The sequence below is a fragment of the Mustela erminea genome, chromosome 4, assembly GCF_009829155.1.
Source record: "Mustela erminea isolate mMusErm1 chromosome 4, mMusErm1.Pri, whole genome shotgun sequence".
Classification (NCBI taxonomy): Eukaryota; Metazoa; Chordata; class Mammalia; order Carnivora; family Mustelidae; genus Mustela; species Mustela erminea.
This window is the reverse complement of record NC_045617.1, coordinates 115,563,584-115,591,533: the sequence shown is the minus strand read 5'-3', so window position 1 is coordinate 115,591,533 and position 27,950 is coordinate 115,563,584. Positions and strand designations below refer to the sequence as shown.

General features: G+C 38.8%; 1 long non-coding RNA gene across 1 annotated transcript in view; it reads right to left on the bottom strand.

Annotated features, from left to right (window-relative positions):
- LOC116587829 overlaps positions 1 to 26,176 on the bottom strand; it is a 45,538-nt gene extending 19,362 nt beyond the window's left edge. Inside the window, exon 1 of the long non-coding RNA XR_004284662.1 lies at positions 26,135 to 26,176. This is a non-coding gene — a long non-coding RNA (uncharacterized LOC116587829). The remainder of the gene's footprint in view (positions 1 to 26,134) is intronic.
- Between the last annotated feature and the right edge of the window lie 1,774 nt (positions 26,177 to 27,950).

Genomic DNA, 27,950 nt, shown 5'->3' with positions numbered 1-27,950 from the left:
GCCACTAAATTTGTCATAATCCCTTACACAGCAATAGAAAATTCTTCTAAACCCATCATTGTACTTGCTGAATCAGTTGTGACTAATCTGAGACGTCAACTAACATAGCAGGTATAAACTAAGAGAGTCTTCCAACTCTGAGATTTTGTAATTTTAATAACAACGTTCTCCAATAATGTATTGTGTTAGTCACTTGTTTAAAAATAACCTCTTGAATTGAACTGAGAACATACTTCTTTCATATCTGTGGGGTGTTTCTGCCTAGAAACTGTTAAAAATAAAATCCAGAAAGGATATTTCAGGATTTTTTTAATAAAAAGAATTTCTTTGTATTACTGCACCATAGGGGGTTTGTGTTAAATTTCAGCAAATTTACAGCATTTTATGGGAAATATTTTTACTTTGGTGATCTGAACCTGTATGAAATTTGTAAGTTGTTCAAATTACATGCTCATTTAATTTCACTTTAGACTGTTTTCCAACATGAGAATTTGATCCAACATCCATAATTTCAAAGGATATAAATCTGGTGACCTCAAAATGGTAAGTCAACAAGACCAAGTATAGAACCCAAGAGCAGTGAAACAGACATGTTTCCATTTAGTCTATTCTTTATTCTGGAATAAAGAATACCCCTATCCCTCCCCCAGCTTATGTCTGTTTTAAATAACTAGTACATACAGTAAACCACCACACGTGGAAGGAGGAGTCAAGATGGCGGAGAAGTAGCAGGCTGAGACTGCTTCAGCTAGCCGGAGATCAGCTAGATAGCTTATCTAAAGATTGCAAACACCTGAAAATCCATCGGCAGATCGAAGAGAAGAAGAACAGCAATTCTGGAAACAGAAAAACAACCACTTTCTGAAAGGTAGGACCGGCGGAGAAGTGAATCCAAAGCGACGGGAAGATAGACCCCGGGGGGAGGGGCCGGCTCCCGGCAAGCGGCGGAGCAACGGCGCACAAAATCAGGACTTTTAAAAGTCTGTTCCGCTGAGGGACATCGCTCCAGAGGCTAAACCGGGGCGAAGCCCACGCGGGTTCAGCGTGGCCTCAGGTCCCGCAGGGTCACAGAAGGAGCAGGGGAGTCTGAGTGTCGCAGACCTTGCGGGTATTGGAACGGGAAAGCCAGCTACAGAGACAGAGCCGACAGTAAGCTCACAGCTCGGTGTTACCTTGAACTGGTCGCAGGCTCGGAGAGCTCGGAGCGCGGCCGGAGGTCAGGCAGACGGGAGTAACTGGGCGCTGTTCTCTGAGGGCGCACTGAGGAGTGCGGCCCTGGGCTCTCGGCTCCTCCGGGCCGGAGACCAGGAGGCCGCCATTTGTATTCCCGTCCTCCGGAACTCTACGGAAAACGCTCAGGGAGCAAAAGCTCCTGAAAGCAAACCCGAGCGGATTACTCACCCCGGCCCCGGGTAAGGGCGGTGTAATTCCGCCTGGGGCAAAGACACTTGAGAATCACTACACCAGGCCCCTCCCCCAGAAGATCAACAAGAAATCCAGCCAAGACCAAGTTCACCTACCAAGGAGTGCGGTTTCAATACCAAGGAGAGCAGCAGAATTCCAGAGGAGGAGAAAGCCAAGCACGGAACTCATGGCTTTTTCCCTGTGATTTTTTTTTTTAGTCTTGCAGTTAATTCAATTTTTTTCTTTTTCATTTTTTTGTTTTTTTCTTTTCTCGCCTTCGGGTAAATTTTTTTTTTTTTAACTGTTACCTTTTTCTTTTTTAACGATTTTTTATTAGTTTATCTAATATATATATTTTTTCATTTTTACATTTTTCTCAGGTGTTTTCCTTTTTTTTTTTAAATTCTTTTCTTTTCTTTTTTCTTTTTTTTTTTCTTTCTTTTTTCTTTTTTTTTTTTTCTTTCTTCCTTTTTGAACCTCTTTTTATCTCCTTTCTCCCCCATCACGATTTTGGATCTCTTCTAATTTGGTTAAAGCATTTTTTCCTGGGGTTGTTGCCACCCTTTTAGTATTTTACTTGCCCCTTCATATACTCTTATCTGGACAAAATGACAAGACGGAAAAATTCAACACAAAAAAAAGAACAAGAGGCAGTACCGAAGGCTAGGGACCTAATCAATACAGACATTGGTAATATGTCAGATCTAGAGTTCAGAATGACAATTCTCAAGGTTCTAGCCGGGCTTGAAAAAGGCATGGAAGATATTAGAGAAACCCTCTCGAGAGATATAAAAGCTCTTTCTGGAGAAATAAAAGAACTAAAATCTAACCAAGTTGAAATCAAAAAAGCTATTAATGAAGTGCAATCAAAAATGGAGGCTCTCACTGCTAGGATAAATGAGGCAGAAGAAAGAATTAGTGATATAGAAGACCAAATGACAGAGAATAAAGAAGCTGAGCAAAAGAGGGACAAACAGCTACTGGACCACGAGGGGAGAATTCGAGAGATAAGTGACACCATAAGACGAAACAATATTAGAATAATTGGGATTCCAGAAGAAGAAGAAAGAGAGAGGGGAGCAGAAGGTATACTGGAGAGAATTATTGGGGAGAATTTCCCCAATATGGCAAAGGGAACGAGCATCAAAATTCAGGAGGTTCAGAGAACGCCCCTCAAAATCAATAGGAATAGGCCCACACCCCGTCACCTAATAGTAAAATTTACAAGTCTCAGTGACAAAGAGAAAATCCTGAAAGCAGCCCGGGAAAAGAAGTCTGTAACATACAATGGTAAAAATATTAGATTGGCAGCTGACTTATCCACAGAGACCTGGCAGGCCAGAAAGAGCTGGCATGATATTTTCAGAGCACTAAACGAGAAAAACATGCAGCCAAGAATACTATATCCAGCTAGGCTATCATTGAAAATAGAAGGAGAGATTAAAAGCTTCCAGGACAAACAAAAACTGAAAGAATTTGCAAATACCAAACCAGCTCTACAGGAAATATTGAAAGGGGTCCTCTAAGCAAAGAGAGAGCCTACAAGTGGTAGATCAGAAAGTAACAGAGACCATATACAGTAACAGTCAACTTACAGGCAATACAATGGCACTAAATTCATATCTCTCAATAGTTACCCTGAATGTTAATGGGCTAAATGCCCCTGTCAAAAGACACAGGGTATCAGAATGGATAAAAAAACAAAACCCATCTATATGTTGCCTCCAAGAAACTCATTTTAAGCCCGAAGACACCTCCAGATTTAAAGTGAGGGGGTGGAAAAGAATTTACCATGCTAATGGACATCAGAAGAAAGCAGGAGTGGCAATCCTTATATCAGATCAATTAGATTTTAAGCCAAAGACTATAATAAGAGATGAGGAAGGACACTATATCATACTCAAAGGGTCTGTCCAACAAGAAGATTTAACAATTTTAAATATCTATGCCCCCAACGTGGGAGCAGCCAACTATATAAACCAATTAATAACAAAATCAAAGAAACACATCAACAATAATACAATAATAGTAGGGGACTTTAACACTCCCCTCACTGAAATGGACAGATCATCCAAGCAAAAGATCAGCAAGGAAATAAAGGCCTTAAACGACACACTGGACCAGATGGACATCACAGATATATTCAGAATATTTCATCCCAAAGCAACAGAATACACATTCTTCTCTAGTGCACATGGAACATTCTCCAGAATAGATCACATCCTCGGTCCTAAATCAGGACTCAACCGGTATCAAAAGATTGGAATCATTCCCTGCATATTTTCAGACCACAATGCTCTAAAGCTAGAACTCAACCACAAAAGGAAGTTTGGAAAGAACCCAAATACATGGAGACTAAACAGCATCCTTCTAAAGAATGAATGGGTCAACCGGGAAATTAAAGAAGAATTGAAAAAAATCATGGAAACAAATGATAATGAAAATACAACGGTTCAAAATCTGTGGGACACAACAAAGGCAGTCCTGAGAGGAAAATATATAGCGGTACAAGCCTTTCTCAAGAAACAAGAAAGGTCTCAGGTACACAACCTAACCCTACACTTAAAGGAGCTGGAGAAAGAACAAGAAAGAAACCCTAAGCCCAGCAGGAGAAGAGAAATCATAAAGATCAGAGCAGAAATCAATGAAATAGAAACCAAAAAAACAATAGAACAAATCAACGAAACTAGGGGCTGGTTCTTTGAAAGAATTAATAAAATTGATAAACCCCTGGCCCGACTCATCAAAAAGAAAAGAGAAAGGACCCAAATAAATAAAATCATGAATGAAAGAGGAGAGATCACAACTAACACCAAAGAAATACAAACTATTATAAGAACATACTATGAGCAACTCTACGCCAATAAATTTGACAATCTGGAAGAAATGGATGCATTCCTAGAAACATATAAACTACCACAACTGAACCAGGAAGAAATAGAAAGCCTGAACAGACCCATAACCAGTAAGGAGATTGAAACAGTCATTAAAAATCTCCAAACAAACAAAAGCCCAGGGCCAGACGGCTTCCCGGGGGAATTCTACCAAACATTTAAAGAAGAACTAATTCCTATTCTCCTGAAACTGTTCCAAAAAATAGAAATGGAAGGAAAACTTCCAAACTCATTTTATGAGGCCAGCATCACCTTGATCCTAAAACCAGACAAGGATCCCACCAAAAAAGAGAGCTATAGACCGATATCCTTGATGAACACAGATGCGAAAATACTCAACAAAATACTAGCCAATAGGATTCAACAGTACATTAAAAAGATTATTCACCACGACCAAGTGGGATTTATTCCAGGGCTGCAAGGTTGGTTCAACATCCGCAAATCAGTCAATGTGATACAACACATCAATAAAAGAAAGAACAAGAACCATATGATACTCTCAATAGATGCTGAAAAAGCATTTGATAAAGTACAGCATCCCTTCCTGATCAAAACTCTTCAAAGTGTAGGGATAGAGGGCACATACCTCAATATCATCAAAGCCATCTATGAAAAACCCACCGCAAATATCATTCTCAATGGAGAAAACCTGAAAGCTTTTCCGCTAAGGTCAGGAACACGGCAGGGATGTCCATTATCACCACTGCTATTCAACATAGTACTAGAGGTCCTAGCCTCAGCAATCAGACAACAAAAGGAAATTAAAGGCATCCAAATCGGCAAAGAAGAAGTCAAATTATCACTCTTCGCAGATGATATGATACTATATGTGGAAAACCCAAAAGACTCCACTCCAAAACTGCTGGAACTTATACAGGAATTCAGTAAAGTGTCAGGATATAAAATCAATGCACAGAAGTCAGTTGCATTTCTCTACACCAACAGCAAGACAGAAGAAAGAGAAATTAAGGAGTCAATCCCGTTTACAATTGCACCCAAAACCATAAGATACCTAGGAATAAACCTAACCAAAGAGACACAGAATCTATACTCAGAAAACTATAAAGTACTCATGAAAGAAATTGAGGAAGACACAAAGAAATGGAAAAATGTTCCATGCTCCTGGATTGGAAGAATAAATATTGTGAAAATGTCTATGCTACCTAAAGCAATCTACACATTTAATGCAATTCCTATCAAAGTACCATCCATCTTTTTCAAAGAAATGGAACAAATAATGCTAAAATTTATATGGAACCAGAAAAGATCTCGAATAGCCAAAGGGATATTGAAAAAGAAAGCCAACGTTGGTGGCATCACAATTCCGGACTTCAAGCTCTATTACAAAGCTGTCGTCATCAAGACAGCATGGTACTGGCACAAAAACAGACACATAGATCAATGGAACAGAATAGAGAGCCCAGAAATAGACCCTCAACACTATGGTCAACTAATCTTCGACAAAGCAGGAAAGAATGTCCAATGGCAAAAAGACAGCCTCTTCAATAAATGGTGCTGGGAAAATTGGACAGCCACATGCAGAAAAATGAAATTGGACCATTTCCTTACACCACACACAAAAATAGACTCAAAATGGATGAAGGACCTCAATGTGCGAAAGGAATCCATCAAAATCCTTGAGGAGAACACGGGCAGCAACCTCTTTGACCTCAACCGCAGCAACATCTTCCTAGGAACAACGCAAAAGGCAAGGGAAGCAAGGGCAAAAATGAACTATTGGGATTTCATCAAGATCAAAAGCTTTTGCACAGCAAAGGAAACAGTTAACAAAATCAAAAGACAACTGACAGAATGGGAGAAGATATTTGCAAACGACATATCAGATAAAGGACTAGTGTCCAGAATCTATAAAGAACTTAGCAAACTCAACACCCAAAGAACAAATAATCCAATCAAGAAATGGGCAGAGGACATGAACAGACATTTCTGCAAAGAAGACATCCAGATGGCCAACAGACACATGAAAAAGTGCTCCATATCACTCGGCATCAGGGAAATACAAATCAAAACCACAATGAGATATCACCTCACACCAGTCAGAATGGCTAAAATCAACAAGTCAGGAAATGACAGATGCTGGCGAGGATGCGGAGAAAGGGGAACCCTCCTACACTGTTGGTGGGAATGCAAGCTGGTGCAGCCACTCTGGAAAACAGCATGGAGGTTCCTCAAAATGTTGAAAATAGAACTGCCCTATGACCCAGCAATTGCACTATTGGGTATTTACCCTAAGGATACAAACGTAGTGATCCAAAGGGGCACATGCACCCGAATGTTTATAGCAGCAATGTCCACAATAGCCAAACTATGGAAAGAACCTAGATGTCCATCAACAGATGAATGGATCAAGAAGATGTGGTATATATACACAATGGAATACTATGCAGCCATCAAAAGAAATGAAATCTTGCCATTTGCGACAACATGGATGGAACTAGAGCGTATCATGCTTAGCGAAATAAGTCAAGCAGAGAAAGATAACTATCATATGATCTCCCTGATATGAGGAAGTGGTGATGCAACATGGGGGCTTAAGTGGGTAGGAGAAGAATCAATGAAACAAGATGGGATTGGGAGGGAGACAAACCATAAGTGACTTTTAATCTCACAAAACAAACTGAGGGTTGCTGGGGGGAGGGGGTTTGGGAGAAGGGGGTGGGATTATGGACATTGGGGAGGGTATGTGCTTTGGTGAGTGCTGTGAAGTGTGTAAACCTGGTGATTCACAGACCTGTACCCCTGGGGATAGAGTATTATGCCTCCATCAGAAAGGATGAATACCCAACTTTTGTAGCAACATGGACGGGACTGGAAGAGATTATGCTGAGTGAAATAAGTCAAGCAGAGAGAGTCATCTATCATATGGTTTCACTTATTTGTGGAGCATAACAAATAGCATGGAGGACATGGGGACTTAGAGTGGAGAAGGGAGTTGGGGGAAATTGGAAGGGGAGGTGAACCATGAGAGACTATGGACTCTGAAAAACAATCTGAGGGTTTTGAAGGGACGGGGGGTGGGAGGTTGGGGTACCAGGTGGTGGGTATTATAGAGGGCACGGATTGCATGGAGCACGGGGTGTGGTGCAAAAATAATGAATACTGTTATGCTGGAAATAAAAATAAATAAAATAAAAAAAAAAAACAAAAAAAAAACAAAAAAAAAAAAACAAAAACAAAAACAAAAACAAAAACAAAAACAAAACAAAAAAAAAAAAAAAAAAAAAAACCACCACACGTGGTAGGAAAAACCACATTATTTAAAAACACATTTAATGATACTGTCACGGTATGTTTAATTAAAACATATGAGTCACAATCCTCAAATGAGATAACACCTCTTCTGGGTGAAACATCTCTCAAAATATTTAAAAGAGGCTTTCATGCAAAACTTCTTAACAGAGGGAAAAAATTCTGTCTTTCCCTTACGAAATGAGCCTATATAGTGCTTAGAAAAAAGAGAGAGAGAGAGAAAGAAAAAAAACTTGAACATAATGGTTTTTAGTCTTAGTTTGTATTGTAGTAGTATATCACAAATAAGTGATTCTGAAGGTGAGAAACAAAGTCTGGCTTTCCAAAAATATAGCTAGAAGCATGGCACAACACTTCTGAATAGTGATAGTTCTTCACTATTGAAAAAAACAATCCTAACCAGTTATGTTTAAATGAAATGCCTATGACACAGAACAAATATAAAAATGTTTGAATAAAATCAGATATGTTAAAAACTTAAGAAAATCTTTGCCAATATTATGGCAAGGCAAGCGTATCCAAGTAAATGAGCTAACATATTTAGCAGACTTAGAACAATGCTGAATTGTTTTAAGTGTCCATCGTCGTCATCAGCATCATCATCATCTTTAGCTATACTTTCCTCTTGGACATCTTTTGACTTCCATCTCTTTGTTAATCTACAACAGTGGTTTCAGGTGCACTTTTAAGTATCAGACTTTTTTTTTCTGGTAATATGATTGAAGGATTAAAAGATTCCAAACAATTCCTAAATGAATCGGAAATAGCCACGGTACAATTACTGGGGCTTATGGTGTCCAGAAAAACATTCGTGGTAGTGCTTGTTCACCTGTCACCATGTATTGCCATGTCTGCTCAGATCTGTTCACTTCTGACCAGAGAGGCAACATTTGGTACTCTTCAGCGTGCATGCAAAGCCTCATTGGCAGTCAATGGGCCTTATGTTAGTCCTCTTCCAACTTGCCCCTTGGTATCCCTCTGCATGAATCTCTCAGTTTATCATTTCAGCCCAGACTTCACAGGATGATTACTCTGTGGGGAATAAAGATACATTGCTTCCATTTACCATCATTTGATGAACCCTCAGGGAAAGGATCCAGTATGCCACGGGGCACTGATTTTAGAACATGATTGCTTAATAAGCTTTTGTCCAGTCTATTGAATGAGCTGAAGAGTACAGATAGGAAACATTCTTATTTTTCACATATCTGTCTCCAAACATATCTGTCATATTTTTCTTCCCCTATCCCTTGACCATTTCTTTGGGAGATTCCACAGCTTTCTGGTTACTTTCAGGCATTAGAACAATCTTCTTTCCCACCTCCTTTCCAGTTTAATTGAATTCCAAGCAGTCATTTCTCATCAAATTTTTAAGTTTCTCTCCATCCTCACTTAAACATGATTCCCTTCCACTTAGAGTTCAGCTTGCCCCATGAGACAGCTCTAAAGGGCTCTGTTCTCACTTCCTTCTACAACACCCTCTCTGGTTCCAGGAAGCAGACCCCCACCCCCACCCCCCCATTCATGGAGTCTGTCACTCCCACTGCAGTGCTCTCCTTACTTGAGTTTCAGTAGCTGCCACAGGCAGCCTCTCATACTAGAGATTTTTCCAGGTAAAAAGCAGAAGCATGCCCAGTGCCTGCCGAAACCAAGAGATCAACACTACCAAAAAACTTGCCAATCCCCTCCATTCTGATGGCCTACTCATATCTACAGGTCAGTCAGCAACCAGCTGGGGCAAAACAGCAGTTTCCTCTCTCCACCAGTAACTCCCTTGAAGGCAGCCACTCCATTTAGCACAAGTTAGAGGAAAACAGCTGCATCCAACTATGGCCAACAATCCTTTTCAAATTATCTTCCTCCTCAGTCAGATCCCTCAACTCCAAATTTATCATCTCATGTAACAGGGGCTAAGGGTCCATGATATGATCATTTTTAATTTCCCTTTCAGCAAGTCCTATGGATATATATCAGTACTGGTTTTCAGGACGAGAGAGCATTTAAAATTCATTGTTCTCAGCCTCAAAACCCCTGCTGAAACTGTGACAACAAGAGGTCAACAAGAGGACAATATTTTATGTTCTAGAATGAGAAAAGAATAAACATATAGTTTCTGTGAGTTCACCTAACAATCAGTTTAAGCTGTATTAAGAATATATATAAATACATATATAGCAACCAGATACAGATCAGTAGCTCCAAAAACCAAGAGAAGATATTTCCCAGGTAATAGGAGAAATAGAGAAAGAAACCTTTAAAATAAAGTTGGATCCTTCATGACTCACTTAGGTTTAATATTTTCCCCTGCCTCCTCCTCCTGTTCTTTCAATTTGTATGGTGGTTTTAAACATGTCCACAAATTCTTTTAAACTCATGTCTTCGAGAGGCAGAGCTTAACTCTCCTCTCTTGAAGTGTAGACTCAACTTAGTGATTAACTTCTAAGAACTAGAATGTGACAGAATTGGTGGTTCAATTCATCAAGAATCCTCCTGGTTCTTTCTCTCAGATCACTCTCTCTGGCGGAACCCAGGTATCATATATTAAAGATAGCCAAGAACCCTATAAAGAGGTCCCCACAGCAAGAAACTGAGGGCCCCTACAAAAAGCCATGTGAATCAAACATCTAACAGTAGCTCATCCAGCTCCAGTCAAACCTTTGGATGACTGCAGCCCTGGCTACAGCTTGGGAGATTCCTGAGAAATGTTATGCCAGAACCTCAGCTAAACTGCTGTCAAATCCCTGACTTACAAAAACTGTGACTAATAAATGCTTGTGGTTTTAAGTCATGAAGTTTTGGGGTAATTTGTTATGTAGAAAGAGATAACTAATACAATATAGTACCTAAAAACATTCAAATTTAAAATAAAGATAAATAAATAACCTATCTTTTTTCCTGAGTTATAGATGCCGTATATATCCAAAAGATACCAATAACCCAAGGCATACTTTAATCATTTTTTAATATATATGTGTATCAAATCATCACACTGTATACCTTAAACTTACACAATGTTATGTATCAATCATGTCTCAATAAAACTGAAAAAATACCTTGGTCCCAAACAAGATGCTGTGATAACTTCTTTATAATTAATTTAATTATTCATCTGAACATGATTACTAATGTACAGACAGATCAGCTGATAACTTCCCCTACTACTGCTGAACAGTGTAATGCTAGCACAAGTTATTTAGAAGGACATACACAAACTGACATAAGGTGAATCTGTTTATTAGAAAGTCATACCAAATGACCACTAGTGGCTATAGAAGAGAAGACCCCAAAGTAGAAAATTATTCCTGTGTCATTGATATTTGCAATCCAAATATTACAACTTATTCCTATTTGTTTGAGATTTGTTCAGTACTGTCTATGGCCATACAACCATGAATGCATCTAATTTCTTCTGATCTTGGAAGCCAAGCAGGGTTGGGCCTGATTAGTACTTGGATGGGAGATTTATTTAGTACTAAAAAAAAAAAAAAACACCTCAAGTAGGAACGGTCCTTTACATTGTTTTGGATACATTATGGTTTTCAGTATGAATGAAGTGTGTGAGATTAGGGTATAAGCCACTTAGGAGGGAAACAGGAAATGATAAACAAAGCTGAGAGTACTAAGGAAAACCTCACAGGCTTTCCAGTCCTTCTGAGGGTGGTCCTGTGCCCTTCAGGCTCTTGAATTAGATGACATCAGCTTCCAGAAGGCAGAGGCCCAAGTGTGTGTCTGTTATGAAGAGTACCTAACACAATCCAGTCAGCAGAATGCTAAGCCACAACAAAATCATCAGGCACCAGATAAAGTCAGACATCTCTCCTAATAAGCAGCTGTTAGACTTGGACCTGTCAACAGCATCACACATAACTTCCTGGACATTTTTATTAGGGTCACCTAGAAACGACATCATCAACAAACAGCAAGACAAAAAATTCACCCAACAAATAAAACCAGACTCCTGGAGTATTGCCGGTCCTGAAACAAAACTCATAGCCACTTGGCTGAGCTGTGTTAGGATATATGTGATCAAGAGATGATGGCTGAACTCCACAGCAATTGAGAGGAAAACCAAAGAGATATGACCACAAATAGGACAATTAGAAAGGGCCACAGCGATGAGCTGAAGCAAAAGGCATCTATTCCCTATTGGGATCAAAAGCAAAAGCAAAAAAAGGCTATGCTGGGGATCAAAGGGCAGTGTTGACAATAATCAGAAGAGACTGTGGACTTGTGGTTGCACTCTCACTCAAATGTAGAAAAATCTAACCAAAAAATATAATAAACATTTATCATGTACATATACACACAGATAATCAACCATACAGGCTATGCCCTGCTCCTATCAACAACCTGCCCAAAATACACACACACAAGCTACCACCACCTTTGAGCCCACTTCTGGAACAATTTTTCCATTTTCCACTAAGACCCTATGGAATTAAAGGGAGATCATTTTCTATGCATGTCAAACTAAAATGTTATATCAGATGATTGCTAAAGCCTTCATGGCTCTGAATCTTTGACATAAAGAACATTTGAGACCACATGAAAACAAAATCTCATCATAAACCAAATTAAAAGAAAACAAAAACCTTAATTTAGATTCCAGTGAAGCTATGTTCAATGGGAAAACACAAAATGGTTAGAAATATAAGGCATATATTACTTTGACACTCCAGATTTTTTTAACCACAGATTGAAACTAGACATTATTTTAGAGTAGGAAAAGCCATTAAAGTTGATTTTTGTCAACTTTATGTTTAGGTCACAGATGTTAGCGTGACACTCAATACTTCTAGTTTATGGGGAAAAATCAGAACAGAATGTTCACAACTCAACTGATCTATAACCTGCCTGCAACATTACTTCATTTGACTGTTTTAAATTTAAAATGTGGCTTTGACAATTAAAAGGATTCCACAATAGATTCTAGCTTACTAGCTTGATGGGAGGAGCTATAAAATGAAGGCCAGCTTTTATTTAATTATTAAATTATTTATTGCTTATGAACCCAAATTATATTCCCAATTTGCCATTATTCTCCATGTATATTCCATATATTTTTAAAAAGTTTAGAGATAGGTAGACCAGATATGCATAGTCATTTGTGTTGTATTTCATAAACACACAGCTAACTTTTTTTTAAGATTTCATTTATTTATTTGACAGAGAGAGAGAGATCACAAGTAGGCAGAGAGAGAGGGAGAAGCAGGCTCCAGGGGGGCGGAGGGGGAAGCAGGCTCCCCGCCCCGAGCACAAGCCCACTGCAGGGCTCCATCCCAGAACCCTAAGATCATGACCTGAGCCGAAGGCAGAGGCTTTAACCCACTGAGCCACCCAGGGGCCCCTAAAAGCATCTTTTTTTACATCCTTTTGTGACGAGCATCTCAGAAAAGGGACAGCCAAGATTCAGTCTGGTTAGGTAAGTGCCTAAGGCCATGCACAGGGTAAGTGGTAAAATTAGGGTTTGGACAAAGGTCCAAAATTCCTTTTAGGCCCCAGGAAAATCAGAATCAGAAAACAGTAAGTCATGGTGAATGTCTTCTGTCCCAGTGTGAAAATACTAAGTAAGACATGAATAAATGAGATAGGTCCAAATATGATGAACCAATTGGAGGTCTACAGATTATTTAGGTTCACCTGTGATCATCAGAATATAATGTATCTTTCCCAAGAGGAATTTAATTCTTTTGCCTTTCAAAATCATTGTAATAAAGCTAGAAAGACTAGATATCTCACAATAACCAAGAACTTGAGTTGGAAAAACTCCTTCAAGATTTTCTATTTCAGGGAAATACAAATAAAAACCACAGTGAGATACCACCTGACGCCAGTTAGAATGGCTAAAATTAACAAGACAGGAAACAACAAATGCTGGCGAGGATATGGAGAAAGGGGAACCCTCTTACACTGTTGGTGGGAATGCAAGTTGGTGCAGCCACTTTGGAAAACACCAGCTTTAACCCAAAGGTTAAAAATAGAGCTACTCTATGACCCAGCAATTGCTCTACTGGCTATTTATCCCGAAGATACAGATGTGGTGAAAGGAAGGAGCACCTGTACCCATAGGTACCCCAGTGTTCATAGCAGCAGTGGCCACAATAGCCAAACTGTGGAAGGACCGAAGATGTCCTTCAACAGATGAATGGGTAAAGAAGATGTGGTTCATATATACAATGGAATATTACTCAGCCATCAGAAAGGATGAATACCTACCATTTACACTGACATGGATGAAACTGGAGGGAATTAAGCTAAGTGAAACAAGTCAATTAGAGAAAGACATGGTTTCACTCATATGTGGAATATAAGAAATAGCACAGAGGGATCATGGGGAAGTTAGGGGAAAACTGAATGAGAAGAAATTAGAGAGGGAGACAAACCATGACAAACCATGAGAGACTCTTGACTCTGGGAAACAAACTGAAGGTTGCTGTAGGGAAGGTGAGGGGGGATGGGGTAACTGAGTGATGGGCATTAGGGAGGGCATGTGATGCCATGAGCACTAGTTGTCATACTCAACTAATTAATCAGCAAATGCTACATCAAAAACTAATGATGTTATTACTACATGTTGGCTAACAGAATTATAATTTCTAAAAAGAGATTTTCTGTTTCAAATATCTTTATAGTTGAGGAAACTCAGACTCAAACATCTGTCCATCTAACATCTATTATATGTTGAACTGAGATACTTGAACTTGGGTTCCTAAGGCTTTTCTCCAGTGTTCTTTATTTAAAAAAAAAAAAACACTTTTTCATTGTGGAATATACTGTACATAAGCATACACACCCACCCACATATACACACACACTCGCACATATACACATACATTGTACACACACACAGACACATACACATATACACATATACACAACATACATCTATTTTAAACAATATTTAAAAAAATAAATGTCTATGTTCTTCCACCATCATGCTTTAAAAACAGAATATCACCAGGGTGCCTGGGTGGCTCAATCGGGTAAGCATTGGACTCTTGATTTCAGCTCAGCTCATGATCTCATGGTCATGGGGCTGAGCCCAATGTTGAGCTCCATGCTCAGCACAGAATCTGCTTGTTCCTCTCCTCTGCTCCTCCTCCTTATCTCTCTCTCTGTCTAAAATGAATGAATGAATGAATAAATAAATAAATAATTTTTTTTTTAAATAGACTATCACCAGTGTAGATTTGAAGCCTCCTATCCCTGATATGATAGGATACCCCTCTCTCCATCTTAGGTAACTACTATCCCAAATTTTTAACTTTCCTTTGCTTGAAAAAAACATTTACAACACAAAGACACAGACTCACCCACGCTTACTATTATTTAGCTTTACTCATTTTGTGACTTATGTAAATGGAGTCATTTTGAATGTATTTATTTGTCATATTTTTGCTTGGCACTGTATGATTTTCATATTCATACATATTGATGTGTGTAATTACAGTTATTTCTTTTTCACTGCTGCAGAGCATTCCACTGTAAGCACATAGCATAATTTGCTTCTCACCTCTTCTACTGATGGTCACTGCATTGTTTCTGGCATTGACTCTTACAAGCAGTGCTAGTCTGAATGGTCTCTTATGTGACACCTGGTACAAACATGCAATGGTATTTCCAGAGAATATTTGCTAGGAATGCAACTGCTGGCTCAAGGGTATTCACGTTTTCAACATTTTAAGGTATTGCCAAACTGGTTTCCAAAGGAGCTATAACAATTTATCTAACTATTCTTCTTTCTTTTTTTTTTTTAATATTCCATCTATTTATTTGACAGAGAGAGATCACAAGTAGGCAGAGAGGCAGGCAGAGTGAGAGGGAGGAAGCAGGCTTCCTGTCAAGCAGAGAGCCCAATGCAGGGCTCGATTCCAGGACCCTGAGACCATGACCTGAGCCTAAGGCAGAGGCCCAACCCACTGAGCCACCCAGCTGTCCCACTATTCTTCTTTCTTGATAACATTGCCGACATTTACTATTGTGAGAATAGTATGCCTATCAGTAGATGTGAAATAAATTCATATTGCATTTTAATTTATGTTTTCCTTGTTGTCAGTGAAGTCTTACACTCTTTTGTGTATCTGTTGTCACAGATCTTCTCTCAAAAGCCTCTTCACATTTGCCTTCATACCTATTGAATTATTCATTTTTAATTATTGAGTCATAGAAGTTATATATTAATTCTGGCTATTAATCTTTTGTTACTTTTTTGTGTTACTGATACATTTTGATGAACATAATTATTGATTTTAATATCTTTAATTTTAATTTTACTGGGTTGATCATGTCCTTTAGATTTAGTGTTTTCAGCATTTTATCAGATTTGTTCCTAGCTGAATTACACAGACATTCCCCTAAATATTCTAAAGGTTGCAATGTTTTTCACTTCACATTTAAGTCATGGACCATTGTGGAGTTGATTTTTTTTTTAATTGTTTCATATACTCAGGCTTATGTTATTGTGTGAGACAGTTTCCAGATTTTCTATTAGGTTCCTTTGGTCTATTTATCTAATCTTGTTTTAATATCCACTCTCCTAATAAATCTCAAATTATAATAAATCTTTGTAAGGCAAAACTAAAATAGGTATTTTTTAGAATGTGCTGCTTCTTCTTGCATCTTTGCTTATTACATTACAAATTTTAGAATCAGTTTATCAAATTTCATGGAGAAAATCTCCTTGGAATTGTTATTGCAAATGCATTGAATCCAAAGATCAGCTTGAGGAGAAATGACATATTAGTGGAATGTCCTAGCCATAAATATGATTTACCTATACCATTACTTATATATTTTCCCCTAAGATCTCCAATGCAATACTAAATAGAAGTGGCAGTAGTTAGAATCTTGCCTTACTCTTCACTTAAAGGCAAAAATTAAGCATATAATTACATTAAATGAGCACAGAACTGAGATAAGAGTTGAAATAAAGTGTCAATTGAATCCACAATGTGATGCAGCAGGAGTTAATTTGCTGGGCTGTGAAAGAAAACACATTCCTGACCAATTCTTTGGAATGAGGGGAGTATGGTTAATAGAGCGTGGAGATCAAGAAGGAATGCAAGCTGGTGCAGCCACTCTGGACAACAGCATGGAAGTTCCTCAAAAAGTTGAAAATAGAGCTACCTTATGACCCAGCAATCACACTACTGGGTATTTACCTTAAAGATACAAATGTCGTGATCCGAAGGGTCACGTGCACCCGAATGTTTATAGCAGCAATGTCCACAATAGCCAAACTATGGAAAGAACCTAGATGCCCATCAACAGATGAACAGATAAAGAAGATGTGGTATATGTATACAATGGAATACTACGCAACCATCAAAAGAAATGAAATCTTGCCATTTGCGATGATATGGATGGAATTAGAGGGTATTATGCTGAGCGAAATAAGTCAATCAGAGAAAGACAATTATCATATGATCTTCCTGATATGAGGAATTTGAAAGGCAAAGTGTGGGGCTTGAGGGGTAGGGAAGGAGAAAATGAAACAAGATGGGATCAGGAGGGAGACAAACCATAAGAGACTCTTAATCTCATAAAACAAACTAAGGGTTGCTGCGGGGAGAGGGGATAGGGAGAGGTTGGTTGGGTTATGGACTTTGGGGAGGGTATGTGATATGGTGAGTGCTATGAAGTGTGTAAGCCTGTTGATTCACAGATGTGTACCCTGGGGCTAATAATACCTTATATGTTAATAAAAAATAAAATAAAATAAATTTTTAAAAATAAGGAAAGGGTGCAGCATGAGGCTAGAGAGGCAGGCTGAGGTCAGAACGTTCATGCCCTTGTAGGCAAGTTACAGAGTAACAGAATTCAGTTTAAAATATTAATTGGCTAAAACCTGTCAGTTAGTCACAGTCTTGATATATATATTGTACACATGGAAAATCCAAAAGAAATCTCAGACTAATTGTTGCAGTACACTATGGCTATAATATGAAGAGCTTTTTTGAAAAACCAGAAGGTATGGAGAAAGCCAATGAATTGGTTATAATCATACGGCCAGAACTTCATGGTAGCTCACATTTTAGTGATCCTGTTGGAGAGAGAAAACCAACCAACCAACCAACCAACAATAAGTAGTATTCACCAGGATTTGACCATTCTTTGCATATTTAAGAGTTCAAACCATTCCTTGATCCTAAATGAGAAGCAATAATACACTCCATTTCCTATCCTCTTTCTCAACCTCTCATTTTTTTATCCAAAACCCATCTACAGAGCTGTCTCCTGGTTGAAAAGCCAAAACTGTCACGCATAGCAATGTAAAATACATGGCACGAAAGGTAAGAATAATGGCTCCCCAAAGATATCCATGCCCAGAACCTGTGAACATGTACTTTGTATGGCAAAAGTGATTCTGCTGATGGGATTATGCTTAAGGATATTGAGAGAAATCGGGAAATTACACTGAATTATCCAGGCAAGCCCATGTAATCATAAGAGTGCTTATTAGGGAAAAGAGGAAGGTGGGAGAGTTAGAGCCAGAGAAAACGTAATGTTGCATCTCCCTGGCCACAAGTCAAGGAATGAGGTAGCCCCTAGAATCTGGAAAAGGCAAAGAAACAATTCTCCCTTGGAGCCTCGCAAAGGAACATAGTTCTGCTGACCCATCTTAGACTTCTGGTCTCCAGAATTATATGATAATAGCTTTGTGTTGTTTTAAGCCACTAAGTGTGTGGTAATTTGTTATAACAACAATATGAAACTAATACAGATGAGAAGAGGTTGTGAAGAGTGTAAGGTTGTTATTTTCACTTTCCAAAACCATTCTAGCACAACCATTAAAAAATGTCTCACTAATAAAGTTCATTTATTTTTAAGGGAAAAAAATCAAAATGTGTACATTCAGTTAGATAAAACAAGAACTTCCTGGATGCTTAGATTCCAGCTACCAGGCTCAGGGAAATGAGTTTTTTTAACGACCTTGTGATCATGCAAACAGGAATGTTTGTTTCTATTGATTCAGTTTACCTCGGGTCAAGAAACAGACATTGAATTTGTAGTATTTGTAACAGGAGCTGGTAATACAAAGATTTTTATCCATCTTTTCAAAAATTAAAAACACTCCTAAGAGGGGAGATAACAGTTTGCAGGAGCACAGATTAGAAACACTGTGGCTGAAAACAAGAGGGAAGCCTTCCTGGAATAGGTGCTGCCTGAGCTGGAATGTAGAGGAAGGACAAGGTTCATCAGTAGAAGCACAGTCGTGAGCAAATGCAGCGAGGCAGAAAGTTCATGGTGTTTGGGAGAGACACAGGAAGTTTTGTTTCCATTTTGGGCATTAAGTTAAAGGAAGAAAAACACAAGGAGACCAAAAAGACACAGTTATAGAGGTTCCTGCATGCCATGGGAGTGGATTTTATTTCATCTTATAGGTAATGGAAAGCTTTGGGATGGCTTTAAACTGCATCAGCAAGATCTGATCTGCATTGCATATAGATGTCCTGGTGAAGACATAGCTACGAGAGCATGACCAGAGACAAACGACTGTCTGCTCCAAGAGTCTAAATCAGGGGTAGGGCAGTCGTAAGTAGAGAGGGAAGGAGGCAATCTGGAGAAGTGATTACAGAGGTAGTTGAGCAGCATTTGGAAAGGAATTGGTTTGGTGGTTGAGGCCTAAGAAGGACTTAGAATTACCCTACCTCCCTGGAAAGAACAAGTCCCCAGTTGAGCCATTGGAACTAAACTGAGCTCACAAGAACAATGGTTTGTTCTTATCTTCAGAATTATTTATCCTGAAAGATTTTGTTATTTTTTGCCTGCCATTTGTGTTTATTTCTGCTTTGAAAGACTTAAGAGGTTTTGAGCAGTTGTACAATTCTGTATATTACCAAGCTATGCATCCAGTGACAAATGGGTAACAACGAGACCTGAGTATTATAGAGTTATCAAGAAAACAGATGTATATGGTTCATAAGTGAATGAGTCTTAAGTAAATTGTGGAGTGTCCATAGACCTTGCTCTTAGTGTAGGAGTTTATTCCAGAAGGTCGTACTAGTTGGAGATTCTTGTTTCTGGATGAATATGGTGGCTATTGTTAAATTGGTAGTTTGGATTCTTTTTTTGTGTTAGCATCTCAAAGGTGATAAAGAATTAACCATGTAGCAACAAATATTTTAAGAGATAAAGCTTATTATAAAAACAGTCCAAATCCATATGTGTGTGTGTGTGTGTGTGTGTGTGTGTGTACATACATATTTACATACATATATGGCTGGGTGAGAACACAAAAGCAAAAATCTTATTCAGTTTCAGGAATACAAAGCAGTTATATGGACCTACATTGATAGTTGAGAAATTCCTTAGAAAGAAAACTAACTACATTAAAAATAAAATTGAAAATGTTACAAGTTTTTAAAAATCTTGAGTAGCAATGTAAATAACTTTTTCAAAAAAAGTAGGAAATGCGAGATAGTCCAGTCCACAGAAGCCATATTGTATGGTTCTGTTTTATATGTAGGATGTGAAACCTCTAGGTGTAAAATTCTATTTCTCTCTACATGAGCATTAATCAAAATTGTCATTTAGCCATTTTGTCTATAATGCAGACTTTTCATAAGTAATGGATAAATTGAGGACATTCCAAAACCATAAAGAAAGCATAAAAGACCTCAAAAACTGTTCCAATATATAAATCTACTCTCCAAATAAAAGTAATCAAGATAAATATGTGGTTATTTTCAAATAATTTTACAGCTGAATATTACCCTGCCTCCATTCCAGTATTTCATCACAAAAACATCTCCTTGGGTTTTCATTCCCCTAAATATTTTTTTTTTTAAGATTTTATTTATTTGACAGACAGAGATCACAAGTAGACGGAGAGGCAGGCAGAGAGAGAGAGAGAGAGAAGCAGGCTCCCTGCTGAGCAGAGAGGCCGATGCGGGACTCGATCCCAGGACCCTGAGATCATGGCCTTAGCCGAAGGCAGCGGCTTAACCCACTGAGCCACCCAGGCGCACCCCTAAATATTTTTTTTTCTAAATTGTTTGAGTTCTAAGATTACAAATCAGTGGGATATGATCATCTTGACATAATTTTTATAATTTAATAGCAAGCAGATCCTATTCCAAGAGGGGGGCTGCTGTATCTAAACATCTCCCTTGGAATAGCCAGTTGTGATCTAAATAAAGGCCTCTTATGTCATGTAGGGTATAGAATTTTTAGAAAAAAACATAATTTATTTATTTATTTATTTTTTTTTTTTTTTTATTTCCAGCATAACAGTATTCATTATTTTTGCATCACACCCCGTGCTCCATGCAATCCGTGCCCTCTATAATACCCACCACCTGGTACCCCAACCTCCCACCCCCCGTCCCTTCAAAACCCTCAGATTGTTTTTCAGAGTCCATAGTCTCTCATGGTTCACCTCCCCTTCCAATTTCCCCCAACTCCCTTTGTGAAGTGTGTAAACATAATTTATTTTTAATCTTTTTGCCCTCAACTATCTTTCAGAAATAGAATAGACTCAGTTCCAGGTCTATGATTGTGCAAAAAAATTACTCCCAAACCTAATGGGATAGAATAAGCCAGGGCCTCGGCCAGAGAACTTAAAAAGCTGAGGTCTGGATTCATATTGTTTACTCACAGAAATTTGGCCCTCACTTGAGAGTTTAGCCGCAAGTGAAGCCTAGAACAGCTATGCGTGGCTATGCTGCCTAGATTTTCCTCACAACATGGTAGCTACTTCACAAAGGTAAACTTCCCAAGAGAGAACAAGGAAGAAGCCATATCACATTTTTTTATCTAGTCTCAGAAGCCAAACATTATCATTTCTACCCTATCCTGATTGCTCCAGGCCTTTCTGAAGTCCACCCAAAGAAAAGGACCATCATCTTCAACTTAGGATAAAGAATGGCATGTCACATTGTAAGAAGAGTGTGTAGGATGGGCAATAGAGAGATGTGGCCCTTTTTAGAAAATACAATCCGCTTCAGGCTGAATTCCAGCAAGAATGTGTCACATAACAAAGGACATCATTTCTAGGAAATAACACTATTCAATTAATATCAACAGACATAGTAATAATGGTACAAACATATGTAAAAAAGAGAAATGTCTTTCTTCCTATTTTAAGTGCTATAGATACAGTATCCTCGGGGGGGGAGATACATAATCATGTACAGTTTTACATAGACAGTGAGTGAATATAAATTTTGAAATGCAAATAATTCCAATTTGAGGAGAATATTCCAATAAACCACTGTATACACAAGCAAACAAACAGCTACCACTACACAGCTTGAATAGTAAATGGTGAAATCACTAAAGGGATCTAAAAAGATAGAATCTTCTGGTACCATCTTCAAATGCTGGTGAGGTGTACTGCAGATTCATATGGGAAGGCAGTGCAGAATTTGTTAACATACAGATTGAACTGCTACATTCAGAAGAACTGCTTGGAATGAAATGATTCCAGTATCTTTGCTTGCTGAAATCACCAAAATCTATTATGTCATAGAAATCTAATATCTCCTATTTCATTCAATCTTACTAAGCCTGAGTACTAAAAGCCACAAAAATTAAAAATAAAAAACGGGTGAGACAACAACTCTTTCTAAGCCACATAAAATATGTAGATCATGGTAGACAATCAAATACACAATGCAGTTTGCCCCTGTTACCAATGTGGACTATAATGGAGAGTTATTGTTTTATTTTCCCAGAATACTACAGTTTCAATGCCTTCTGTGAGCTTCCCCAGAGCTTTTTCCATCTACATGTACTGTTAATTTCTTAAAAGATTTCAATCCTCTGGCCAAAATTGATTGATATGGGAATGAAATCTGACCTAAGCCATGACAAGAAAAAACATTCTTCAGGATTTGAGGATGTAAGGTGGGGAATTAGGAATTGCTGTGGTTTTCACCACAAAAGCTATTCTATGAGGAGGGTAGCTGGACTTTGTAGCCCAGACACTCCACAGTTCCTTCAGAGACCTCTCTGCAATGACCATCCCTTTTAGAGGAGCTGACTTGAGGGAATATATGACTCTTCCTTTAACACCCCCAAAGCATTATAGACTTAGCAATAATGTTTTAAATAATATTTTACTAAAGTTTGGATAACAGAAAGGAATAAACAGAAATGATGGCATATTTTCAATGGCTTAACCTTAATTTAAAAGGTATGACTTACTTCACTTCAGCTTGATGGCCTTTGTTTAGTAGACACTATTTGGGATTGTCCCAGGGCTGGCTTCTGCAGCTCATATACTAAAAATGGGATTTTCTGTCCCATGGGGAGTCTGGATGGCTCAGTCAGTTGAGTTGGTTTCTCAGGTCCTGGGATCCAGCCCCACATGGTGCTCCCCACTCAGCGCAGTGTCTGCTCAAGATTCTGTCTCCCTCTCCCTCTATCCATCCCCTGCTTGTGTGTGCACTCCCTCTATGTCTCCCTTTCTCTCTATCTAAAATAAATTAATCTTTAAAAATGGGATTGTCCCCAAACACAGCTAGATTCCTGAGAGACAGCGAGAGACAGGGATGGGGCAGGGGAGAAGATGGACAGGGTGGGGGAGGGGGGGAAGGGAAGAAAGGGAGGATGGAAGGAAGAAAGGGAGGGAGGAAGAGAAGAAAGAGGAGAGAGAAGGAGGAAGGGAGGGAGAAAAGGAAGGGGAGAAGAAAGGAGAAAAACAGTAAGGCAGTCCCAGAGCAGTCATGTTATCTATCACCTGTAAAAGAAAAAAAAAAAAAAAGTTAAAAAAAAATACAAATTCTACTAACTCTGACTCTCCAGAAGTGGAAAACTTTTTAAAACTCCCCAGGTGATCCCCAAGCTCACAGCCACTTGCCAAGGGCCAAGACATTTAGTCCCCTGACAGATACCTGGTAAGCCAGAGTGAGTGGCATAAGCAAGTGGCTGAGAGCAGAAGTGTCTGTGAAGTCTCAAGCTTATCTTAACCTTCCATGGGACTTTTTCTTCCAATCGCTCAATTTAGCAGTGTTTGTCTTAATGTAAAAATTTCCCCACATCTATAGATAAAATAAATGCCTTAGAAATGTGCATGTTTTTTTTCCTGTGGTTTTAAGAACCAGAAAAACTTTTACTCCTTTTGAGAGGCACAAGACTAAAAAAAGAAGTGGCCCCTGCATTCCCTGCCGAAGGCTCCGTTTCCAGGTTCCTATATTGGATCAGCCTCTCCTACCATGACCAGCCGTGAGGATGTCTTCCTGCAAGAGAAAGGTTTCTCTTCGCCTTCACAAGGGGCTCTACCCTATGGAATCAGCATTGTTGGGGCCTCTCAATTTTACTCCCTGTGTTTTCCACCTCTCACCTGTTCTTTTGCTTTATTTTGAGCTCCCACGTTTTTGCTTTATTTTGAGCTCCCACGTTTCTCTGTCCTGATTCCTAAAATGCATGCCTTCTTTCATTTTCTACCCAGTTTCCAACCTGCCACTTTATTTCCCTTTCTTTTCCTGCACACCTTGCCTTATGACATCCTCTGGCCTTTAATACTGGTTCCAATGGTTCAATGTTTCCAAACAGAACACCTGCTCCGAGTAATCCCTTGGTCCCAAACCTAATCTTCTTGCATTGCTGGTGCTGTGAGACTCCCAATTTATGACTGCAGATTCTTATGGTCTGGTAACCAGATCCCTTCCTCCTTCTCAAGCCCTTGTCCCTGTTCCCATCATCAATTTTTATTGTTGAACAGCAAGATCAGCTAAAGTGTCTGCGGAGCTCAGAGCAAGACAAAACTGTTGAGTCCCTTGTTAAAATTAAGCATCTCAAGAAAACAATAGTGGGGCATTAAAACCAAGCACAGGGTCCTTCTAGAGTGAGACTTTATGTGAAGGCAGCCCTAGTTGCCACCCTAATCAAAGACTACTATGTATTTTTATCTTATGAAAAGCATTTTAAAACTGGCTTTTCTGACACCAGCTGTCTACTTGTCTATCAAATACTTCCATTTTAGTGATTCTGTCGTGCCATACCTTTCCTCATTCAACACAGAAAAACATATTGCAAAATCACTATGCTATACCACTACTCTCATACATCTGTCCTGTTTTTTGACACAAGTGTATGTCTTGACTCTATACCTTTATTCAGGCCTTCCCCTCAATTTGGAACACCTATAATTCACTCTACAATTATACATCATTCCATCATCCCAGTCCTCGATGAAATTTCTCCCATCTATTCACCACTCCTCTTTGCCTCCAAATGAAATAATCTATCTTTCCTCTGAAGTCTCATAGCTGTTATGGTCTGGGTCATCCAGATGGTTATTATTACTGTGTTGCATGTAAATTTTTGTCCATAGGTAGTGGTCTGCCTCCCGTGTCTTAATATTGGAGTCTAGCTTTATCTCCCCCCAAATCCTGGACATGTAGTGTGCTCAATACATACACTGATTATCTACTGAGTTTTGAGTCTAATTATTTTGAACATACCAAGCAAACAAGTCCTTTAGCCTTAGACATTTAAACCTTCTCTTTCCCAGTCTGAGAGGGCATTTCTGCTCATTTTTTGCCTCAGAATGAGACCAAGATGTTCATGTATAGCAAGAGAAGAGGGAGGAGGGGGAAAATAGAAGAGGGAATTGGAAATATTCCCAGTTCTTCCTAAACGGGGAGATGTCCAGACCACTTGATTTATTGGTAGCATCTCTTTCGGGCTTTAGACATATGAATTTGCCTGTAAACACAGAATGCATTCCGAAGGCAAATGGGTTGGGGATTCAATTGCATATTAATGAATTCGTGGTTTCTGTTCTCATCCATTAGTGAGGATGACTAAAAGTAGACTGTATAAAATGAATATGGCAGTAAGGAAATGAATGAACTAATGAAAGCCCTTATTTTACTCTATTTTTTTAGAGAATTGGGTGATTTCTGAAATGTACATTTAGCAACACTGGGAATTTTATTAACTTATTAAACTCAATACGTATTAGTTAAAATTGTGTCTTGAGGATTTAAAGACCTATAAAATATGGTCCCTGCTTCTGGGTAGAGGCAGAAAATGTTATGCCTTCTAGAAGAGGTGGGTCCTTGTGTCTGGAATGAGGTGGGGAAGGGATAACAGCAATAAAAAAGAAGTAAATCATACGGCGGTTGAGTAGAAAATAACAAGAGCAAAGGTCGTGAAAAGATCTTCCAGGTGTTGGGGTCTGGCCTTCCCCTGCCCCAGGAGAAATTTGTGCTGAGCAACAAGCGACGCAGCAGCCAAAAGCTGCCAGGTGGGAATCAGCGCAGAGCCAGAACATCTGTTTGGGAGTGTCGTCCGTTTGGGAGTAGACAGTAGATGCGAGGAACAAGGATAAGCTGGGCCAGAAGAATTTACTGCAAGTGGGACGTCCAGGTATTAGTTAACAGAACTGCTCCTGGGAGTTTTCTCAAATTAGGAAACAACATAATACCCTCCTCAGCCCTGCTTTCAGTTTATTTTCTTTTAGAATGAAAGGCCATTTCACATCCTGGGGCAGTGTTAAAAAACTAACCGATCCTCACATAGAACCTTATGACATAGAAAGAGTAAAAGACATAAATGGCTATTAAAGCAGAGTGAGCTCTATTTTGGCCAATAGTTGACTATCCATACAGTACCATTAGGAGCATTGTCATCTCTGATTTGCTCAGCCTTTCCTCCTTCATGAACTGAAAAAGAAAAAGTGAAGTCAGGGATGAAGGAGGACAATCCCTGCATTTAGAAACTAAAGGCAATGCAGGGCATGTCCCCAAAAGTTTATGGCAAAAATGACACTTTCCCAAAAAGTGGGTGAATGTCCTCAGTCCCATTAGAATGCTAGTATGAATCATATAGTATTAGTTAACACTTTAGAAAGTGTGGGTGGAAAGGAAGAATTGGAAAGGAGAATAAAAGCCCCAGAGAAAGTCAAAGACAATGACCTACCCATCCAGGGCCCCATCCAGCCTAGGCAAGCCATCACGCGCTGCACCAAGTTGTAAGGAGCACCCTTGGAAATCCTGAAGGCTAGAGGGTATCCTGGATGTATCAACAGAAAGGATGCAGACACCCTGAAACCAACACTGTCTTCCCACTCCCTGAAGAGAAGATCATCAAATAATACACATGACTATCTTGGTGCTGAGCCCAGACTCTCCGATGGACTGCTTTCTGGGGAAAAGGACTTGAAGGACACAGGCTTATAGGAAAGTTTAAAAAATATGCTTTAACATGGCTTTTGGAATTTTTGGAAGGAAGGGAGAGGATTTGTTTATTTTTAAATTTTGTTTCATTTTGCTTCTTGAGAACCATAAGATTTCAGCATCATCTAGGATCCCCTTAACTCCAAATGGCAGCTGTAGTATCTGAGTTAAAATAGAATGGTAATTAAAAAGACTGGAAAGTATTATGTGACATGTATTAGATTTAAAAGCCTAGAGGGCACTTCCACAGTACCTAACAGGCAGCTGCCCCCAACTTTGCTACGTCACAGACCACACAGCAGACCACCCTCAAAGCCAAGTCCAGAAACAAATCCTCTGATCCTAAAGTCCAGTGTTTTTTTGCTACATCACCATACCTGACTTAAGTGGTGCTAAAATAATGAAACATTTCTGAAAGAGTGAATCAGCATAAGAGAAATGAAAAATGTATAGAATTCATGTCAGTGCAACTAGAATTATTATTGTTAATTTTTATCTAGCACAATCCCAGCCACCATATCTAAAACCTCCAACATATGCTGGACAATTTTCATCCCTAAGATTAAAAGATATATAAAATTTAGCATTAGAAGTGTATTTTCTATTTTCCAAGCACAGTGTTACTTGTCTTACGTATGTGGTCATCACAGTCCGGCCTGTTATAATCCCAATGTTAACAGTTAAAGCCGCTGGAGTTAAACGACTCCCATAATCAAGTAGTGAAAACAGAGTTTGGCTAATTGAATGTAGAATCCATGTTGCTAATCACTTCCTACACTGTATGTTCTCACCCTCAGGAATGCCTTTCTTTCCCGAGTGTATGAATTGGCTATATCTCAGAACAGGCTTAGGTCACAGGACAAATGAAATGAAAGGTAGGAACTTTTTAAGATGACATTTGGTTAAAAATACAGCTACTGATAAATGTAATTATATCATGCAGTATAACCTAGACACACCCAGTGACCCATTCCTTTGCACATCCAACCATACAGTTGGCACAATTCATACAGGATCAATATCACACGATGGTTTTAATGTTTACCCTTGTCTATTTCGATGTAAAAAAAATGAGCTAAATAAATCACATGGATTTAGAACCTTTGTGACAGTGTTAATGTCTTTGAAATGGATATGTGGTATAAATTTCCAAAATTATCATCCTTCTGATTTAATAAATCTTCTGTTTTAATAGAGTATAAGTTTCCCCAAATAAATGTTAATTTCCCTAAAATTACAAAATAATTAGTTA